Here is an 8,448-nt window from a genome sequence, read left to right on the forward strand (position 1 = left end):
TCAATTTAAAGCCACACATGCAGGCTTTCTGCAAGATTTGAAGAGGAAGTATTATTTTTTTTAGAGTATAGACCCACTCACCGAGGTACCTTTGTTTTAGTTTGTTGGTATTTTTTACAATGAAAGGCTAGGCAAGGCAAATTTATTTATATAGCACAATTCAGTACAGAGACAATGCAAAGTGCTTTACATGATTAAAATATAGGAAAATAAAACAGAATAAAAGCAAGTAGGGATAGTGTAGAAACAAAAAAAGAACATTTGAAAACAGTAAAACATTTTAACTTGAACATTCAAAGGCAATTTTAAACAAATGTGTTTTTAATCTCTATTTAAAGGAACTCAGGCTTTCAGCACTTTTACAGTTTTCTGGAAGTTTGTTCCAGATAAGTGGAGCATAGGAACTAAATGCTGCTTCTCCGTGAAAGATCGAAACAAAGCTGCACATCATTTTGCTGTAGAAAAAAAATTGAAAAATTATCAATGTTGATCATCATCGCATTGCAGGAAAGTGAATCATCCACCTCAGACTGATGGCCGCTAAGAGTTTTTTAAATTTTTTTGGGGTTATGAACCACAACAACGCTGATAACTGGTGCTCACAACAAAGTATCCAGGTGAGCATAAGGGGCTCGGACACTGCAGGACTCATTTTAGAGACTCAAGGAAATCAGGATCAGAAAACGGCTCGCAAGAAACCTTAAAGTATAATTTTGTGTCATCCTTTTCTTTCACCTTCCCTGAACCGGTTCAGAGATGGCGTCATTGATATTTTACTGCTGAAAGAAGTGCAAACCTCATAAAACCTGTCACCGAAGTGACCTGATTGGAGGACCTACTTCCTTTTCTCTATTTGCCAACAGATCTTTTCCTCTTTCCTCTGAAATCTTTATCTTTTTGACTCTTTTATTTATTTTTTTGTGGACCATGTGTTTGTTGAGTGTTTTTTATACGTTGTCATCCATTGTACCTATTTGATGATGGCTTTTTTTAGTCTGTGATGGAACAAACTGTATTCATATTCATATCCACACGAGCCTCTAGCATTTTATCATTGCTACGATTCATTTTTGGATCTTAAATTTCAATTCTGACTGCATGTGCGCTGCGCTTTTTGCTGTAACTTTTAAATGTCTCTGCGTTTCCTTGCTCGCTTGGGACCGTTTCACAAGGATCGCACTGTACGTGTTTTATTCATGTGATCGATCGTGCTTCCGTACGGCACAACACGAGGCAGCGCTTGGTCCCGGCTGTTCAACTGCCTATCTTTTGTTAGAATCGCCCGGGTTTTTTAGCTCCATCTCCATCTTTCCATCAACTCTGACCAGTTTTTTTTTTTTCCTGTCCCTCCTAAAGAACGTCCCCTCTGCATAATGTGGCCACCGCCACCAATATTCACTGTAACGATGATGTGCAGTGCTAGTTTTCTGCAACATATTGCACTATGAAAGCATTTCATATCTGGTCTCATTGGACCAGAGCGCCTTCTTCCACATGTTTGCTGTGTCCCTCACGTCACTTATAGGAAACACCAGAAAGGGGCTACCACTAGCTTTCAATCGCCAGTGCCTGTTTTCTCGCTCCTCTTCTATGAAGCCAACATTTGTGGGGTGCATAGCTCTTAAATGTCCTTTTCATGGATTTGTTCCAAGCAGTGGATCTCTGCAGCTCCTCCCGAGTTACCAGGGGCCTCTTGGCTGCTTCTCTAATTCAATGCCGTCCGTATCCAGTGTCTTAGTGTGGGTCGGCCCGGTCTTGGTAGGTTTGGCCGTTGTCCCGCACCCTCTCCATTTTCAGATGAGGCATAAGACCCTGCTCTGTGAGATGTTCAATGCTTTGGGGCACTGTTTTCCAAACCAACCCTGCTGTATGTATATCCACGACGGGAGAGGAACCTAACATGTTTGATCGGCCAGAAATCTGGAAGCGAAATACAAAAAAAACCCCACTTCCAGGCATTTTATTAAAATCAACTGAAACAGAGAAATCCAAAGACAAATTAGTTCCTAAATAAGCATAAACGTTTGCTAATGGGGACCCGCAATTCGTTCCTTTTTTTTTTTTTTTTCCAAGATTAGATTTATCATTCAATAAAAAGTGGATTTATTGATCTCATTTGTGATGCTGAGCTTTAGACCGTTTAGTTCCACATCATAGGTCTCCATATGAGTTACTGCCAAGAGCCCGGGCAGTAAAAGAGCTGACAAAAGAGGGTCTGAGCCCCCCCCCCTACAAAACTCAGCCGTTTTCGTTGCTTTGTTGCCAGCCCACAAAGAGGAGCCTTCAGGGGGTTTGCAAGAAACTCTCGACAATCGCCTAAGTCACAATATCTACTTGTGTGGCGGGCCGTAACTTGCCATGCACCTCAGCTAACGTGTTGGTTTAAATACCACGGAGGAGCTCGGAAAACAGGCATTAAAGTCGCCCAAATCCCCCTCGAGTGGCTGTGTGCTTAGCATGGTCTGTGAAAGGTATCCAGCCGTTTATGTGAAACCCAAGCACTTCTTGATCAAAGGCTTTCAGGAGACTGCGAGGTGAATGAGGAGCCTTGTACAATTCTCTGTTGATTACGTTTTTTTTTTTTCTTCTTAAGTCAGCGCAAGCGTGTGTGTGTGTGTGCGTGTTCGTGTGCGAGCGCGTGTGTCTAATGTCTCTAAAGGCAGGAATCTTTCACCGGGGGAGAACGGATTATCACATCAAATCCGGCCCTTCAATCAATTGGGAGGTAATGGAGCGAAATGGGGAAACACACACGCGGCACATTGCCTGCACGCACAGCAGATTAAAGAAGCTTTCTCTGCCGCACGACTTAATGAACACTTGTATCCAGAATTTACCGAAACAAAACTTTTCATGCAGGAAAATTGAAGGAAGGGGGGGGAAGTGATGCTTCGGTAAACTGAACAGGATCTTAAAGATATTTACAGCGGCTGCCACTGATTATATAAAACACAAACAAGCACACTAACTTTCACTTCTTCCTCTGATCATGGAGCGAGAGGCAGCATGGCTTCTGACAGAAGCTGCGGCCCACTTTGTGTTTGCGTTTGGACAAACTTGACCCTCAACCTCCTGCTGTGGGCCCATGACCCCTCTAACTGACCCGTCAACATACTAATTTGTCAACCCCCCACCCTCACTTCCAGGGTTTGTCCATGGTCCGTTTTACTCGTCTGCTCTGGCCTCTGCAGACACATCTCTGCTCACAATCAATACGGCAACTGTGTGAAAAGTTAAATTAGAGAGAGCGAGCCGAGTGTGTAGTGCAGAGCCATAAATATTAATGCGCGCGCTGCTTTTGTTTTATACATGTTTGGATCCAAGAGCAAATGTGGCGTTTAACAATAAGTCGGTTGCTGCATTCAGCACTTTCTGCAGCTTTTTATGGCACTTTGGTGCATTCAAAGCACCTATTTGTCTATTTTTACATGACATCAGTAGCTGGAATTTTGTGAAGACAAGCTGTTTTGCCAGCCGTCTATTGTTAACTAGTATCTTACAGCAAACTGTGGTGCTGGTGACTTATATGGCTTTGATCAGAAGTTTACATACACTCATTTGATTTATAACTTATTTCAAATCTAATTTATGCTGTAAATTTTAATCTGTTCTCCATTGTTTTTAATTATCACAGGGTTACAGTTCTGCAAACAGGACCACATACATGCAGAGGCCACTAATACATTGCCTGTCCAAAAATAAATTTCTCCACTTTTGACTGTTACTCCACAGATGATTATGTCTTCTTTTTTTTTTCTTTTTTTTTATATACAACCATGTCGGAAAGTGGGAAACCGTCATCGTTCTTAAATTATCCTCATTGCTGATCATTTAAATCTTTAAATAAAATAAAAAAAGTGAAGCAGAACTCAGTTGACGTGAAGTCATGCACCCATTGTGCCTGCTGCCTGCTGAACAAGCCTACAGGAGGAGTCCAATGGTCCGGTATTGCTGCAGGTTCAGCAATCTTACGTGCCAAAAAGCATGAGGTGAGCTGACTATCCGAAATAATCAGGTTATTCCATCAACGAATGGTCATATTCCAATATGCCAATACCAGAACAGTGCATGTGTAGTAAAAAAGAGCATGAGATGTTCTTTCACGCATGTTCAGGCCTGAACTCCACTGAGAATCTTTGGGATGCGCCGGAGAAGAATTTGTGAAGCAGTCTGCCTCTCTAATAATTTATTTAAGGTCTTCACAAAAAAACGAATGCAACTTTGCACATAATAAATGTGACGTTGCAAAAGCTTACCAAAACAGTGCCACACTAAATGTGTAGCGTAATCGAAGCGCAAGGCAGTCCTAGGGAATATTAGACAGACTTTTTTTTCATGGGTGATTGTTTTTGTTTTATTTTATTTATTTTTTTGATGAACATGCCACTGTACGTTTCATGTAAATTTTGGAGCAGGCACTGCTAATAAGTGTTTCAGGTGTTTAAAGTTGAAGCTGGTGTTCCAGGTGTTCTAGTTCAAGGCAGCTTTGAGCTTTGGTGGTTCCTGAACATCCTCGCCAAGTACTTTTTATCTCTGGATCTCTCTGGTTAAATTAGATCTGATTTAACAGCGAAAAAAAGGCCGTAAACAGGATCAGTTTTCTCTCACGAACGATCCGGTGAAAGTGTGCAACTTCCCCAGTGCATCTTTGACATGTGTCACAATGCATTCAACAACAAATGGAGAGTGCCTGCGCTAACTCTGATGGCACAGCGCGATCCTCCTGGGCATCCTTCCACCCGTTTCCTGGTGTTTATGCGCAACGAAAAAAGCAGAAATTCAAAAACACTGAAGTTGCAGAGGGGACTGTGTGGGAAATGTGATAAGACAAAAACCGCTCCGCTAAGCACCACTGCACGAAGGAGATTCTGAAAGGTGAACAAAAGGTTTGATGCAAAGCCAGGGAATCACGAAAGGTGGGGGAAACATAGTATTTACAACCCCCCCCCACCCCCCATAATTTATAACTACAAACTTCAATATACTTTATTAAGGATTGCACATGAGAGAGAGCGACAAAAAGAGCAGAACTGTGGAGGGGAAATTATTCATGGTTTCCAAATGCGTTAGAAATAAAATTCTGCAAGTTCACAAGTTGACTTATCAGTCGCTATTAACTGGTTGAGGACTTTTAATGTTCTGTATTTGTGTTCGCTTTCCTCGGTTTGCACTTTGCATTGTTAGTTTGCCTTCATAGAGTCGTTCCCCAATTTGGTCAAGTACCCTTTTGGTAAAGTGCTCTTTGAATAAACCTTCAGAGGATTTCAGATCTCTTTAACTTAGTTTCTCTTTTTGATTTTGTGGCACAAGTGGCCTTTATTTGACAATAGGCTGACAGAACATCGGGTCGAGCGAGAAAGAGGGGAGACATACGGCAAAGGTCCATGGTGCCGGGAGTCAAAACTAGGACTAAGGCCCCTGAACATGAATGAAATATCATTGTAAATCTGCGTTAACTGTGACAGCTTTTTAACGAACATTAGTCAGTAAGCAGCATCGTTAGGTCTAATGAAGACCGCAGAAAGGTCTGGGATACAGGTGGAGGTTTGACGCCGGGTTAGATTATAAAACAGTATCTCACAGTCAAATTATAACTTAGGGGGAGCTGCAGTGATGCAGCGCTCAGGTGGGGAATCTGTCCACAGGACAATAATTAGTCACGCACAACCGAAAATTGGCCTCTATGGAAGAAAGTAATACGTTTAGTTAAAGCTTATCACAGATGGACACAGACAGTGGAATGCATTGTCTCTATTCCTAGGGAGATTGACCTCTGGATATTTTTAAAAAGCCTTTGGTTGGTTGCATTTATGATTGTTTGTTTGTTTTGTTTTTTCTCTATTGCATATCGGTGTGTATTTTGTTTGGTTTTCCCTTCTCGGGAAGCACTTTGTGACACCTGAAAATGTTGCCAGATAAATAAACTTTTACATACGTACTTACTTTATAGGCAATCTTGGTGACACAGCAAACATTTGAGAGAAGGTTGTCGGGTCACCTGAGACCAAAACTAATATTTCTGACCACAGTGGATATAAAACAAAAACACTTTTTACATCTGCTTGAACACACCGTCTGCAGAGTGAATGTTCTTTGGGGATTGTTTCCCTTTGCAGGGACAGCCTTTCCACCCAATCTGACGAGCTTGAGCCACTTTGCAAAGAAGGATGGGCAACAATCTCAGTTTCTAGACATGCAAAGCTGGTAGAGACATACTGCAAAAGTATGTTGGGCTGTTGACATTTTTACTCAGGTGGTCTGAATGCAAATGGAAACTAGACTTTCCAGATTTTTATTTTCAAAATATCTTCCTTAAAGATCCCCGTTATACAGTACTATGTGTTGTCTGTCATAAAATTACCATACCATACCATACCATACCAGCTTTATTTATAAAGCACTTTAAAACAACCACAGTTGATAAAAAGTGCTGTACAATCCAAAAACACAACAAAATAAAAATAATTATAATTAAAAGTAGTTTAAAAACAAAGACATACACTTTAAACTAGATCTCGAAAATTCAATAAAATCCAATAATAAAGGTGGTGGTAACAAGATAACATGTGAAAAAGAATGTGAATATTTGTGCAAGACGCTGCATCTGACTGCATCAATGCTCCCCTCGGGTCTGTCGATGAAAGTGTGCTCAGATAAAATTGTGCCTCACGTTAAAACGGAGATGTCCTCTTAGACCCAGACACTGGCTGAGTACTAAACTGCTTAAAAGTTCTCAGAGTGAACATATGGCGTAAAAGGAAGGCATAGACAAGCATTAAGAGATGTAAGAGGTGCAGAAGAGCCAGAGCAGCCAGAGAGGCAGAGCCCTGGCACCGCCACATAATCCATTTGTTCATGGCAAAGGCGTTAATGTCTGAGCAGCTCCGAGCCAAAAGACATAAGGGAGTGCTTTAATCAAAACTTGCATGAATTACGGCCGTGAGACCTCAGCAGACGTCCGAACGGGTTCTGGAGGTGAGCAAGTGTCACTTTGGACTCCTGAGCTCCGGGACAGTGGAGGTGAAACCCTTCCTGTGTGTGCGGCTCGTGTCAGGAGGAAACGAGGAACGCGTGCGGCGTCAGCACGGTGGCGGGCTAGAACGCGGCGGCAGGATTAGGACTGTCAATAGACCCCAGTGTGGCTGAATCCCTTCAGGGGTTAAAGACCAGGAAATCACTCTCTAAGACTTCACAGACATAAAGCTGTACGAGCGTAAGCTCACGCCGCCTTGCCTCTGGCGGCTGATGAGGTGTCTTAGCTGATTAATGCCGCGCAGAACTTTGGAGGTCGTTTCCAGGACTTTAATTAGGCCAGGCACTAACTAAATCACACTTAGACAATTGAGTTCTCAGTTATCTTCAATTAGGCTCAGCTGAAGGCCACCAAACCTGATTACCGTGTTTACACGAGGAGCAGTCCCCAATTTAAAGGTCAATAGAAGGGGAGGATAATAGAACATTGGTTACCTAGTGTAGATATTGGACAAAATGAAAAGTTATGCGGGCTTTCATGGCAGTTGGAACTGCTGGGGTTGTTCAGGAGACTCCCGCTGAAGCTAGACAAGCCCAAATCAGATTAACAAGCCAAATTTAAGTGATTTAACGATCTCCGTGGAGAGGTTAATCCCATTACAACAATGACCTCCTCCTCCCTAAAGCCAACAGGAACCAGCTTTTTTTTTTATTGGTCTCTAATTAATTGGCTCTCAAATCTGCCCACAAGCCCACCGCCTGCGACAAGTTATCTCAGCAGCTGATTCACTGGTTTTCTTAGCGGCAGAGTTTTTAATTAAACGTTGCGTCGTGATCGCATTAAACGTGGACCCGTTGCAGGTATCAGGGTACAAGGAAGTTTAGCAAAAGGTTACTTTAATTTTTCCGCTCGTTTTGGTTTCCAGCTGAGGTCTGCGGCTGAACTTTTGATGAAATACGGAGCGAATGCAGCGGAGTGGCTGAGTTTTCCCGGCGGCTGTTGCTGCACACTGCTGGCGAACTGGTTGCAAGACATCTACTGACATTTGCCTCTAGCTGCAAATATTAGCCAAACATGGTAAAAAAAAATTAACCCCTCCCATTTTTTTAAAATTACTTATTTTCTTTAAAATCTGGTTGTTCCGCCCTGGGTGGCAGCAGTTCTCATGGATGGCATTGACTCTTTTACGTCTTTACAGAGGATCTGTGGCTCACTCTGCTTTGCAGAATTGGAAAGTGTCTGAATTTAATTCAGACTCTTTGGAAAGCTGCGTGCACACTGGACCTAAGCATGTGTGAGAAAACTTGAAGAAGTTAAAATAATCACTAAACGTCTTTATTTGTCATTGCAGTGTGCATTCGAGTGAAATTTGTCCTCTGCATTTAACCCGTCCCTTTTGGGGAGCAGGGAACTGGGACAAAGGTTGTTGCTCAGGGATCCAGAGCAATTTTTTAGTGGGATTCAAACCTGGGAAC

This window comes from Fundulus heteroclitus, chromosome 10 (assembly GCF_011125445.2).
Source record: "Fundulus heteroclitus isolate FHET01 chromosome 10, MU-UCD_Fhet_4.1, whole genome shotgun sequence".
In the NCBI taxonomy this organism is placed as follows: domain Eukaryota; kingdom Metazoa; phylum Chordata; class Actinopteri; order Cyprinodontiformes; family Fundulidae; genus Fundulus; species Fundulus heteroclitus.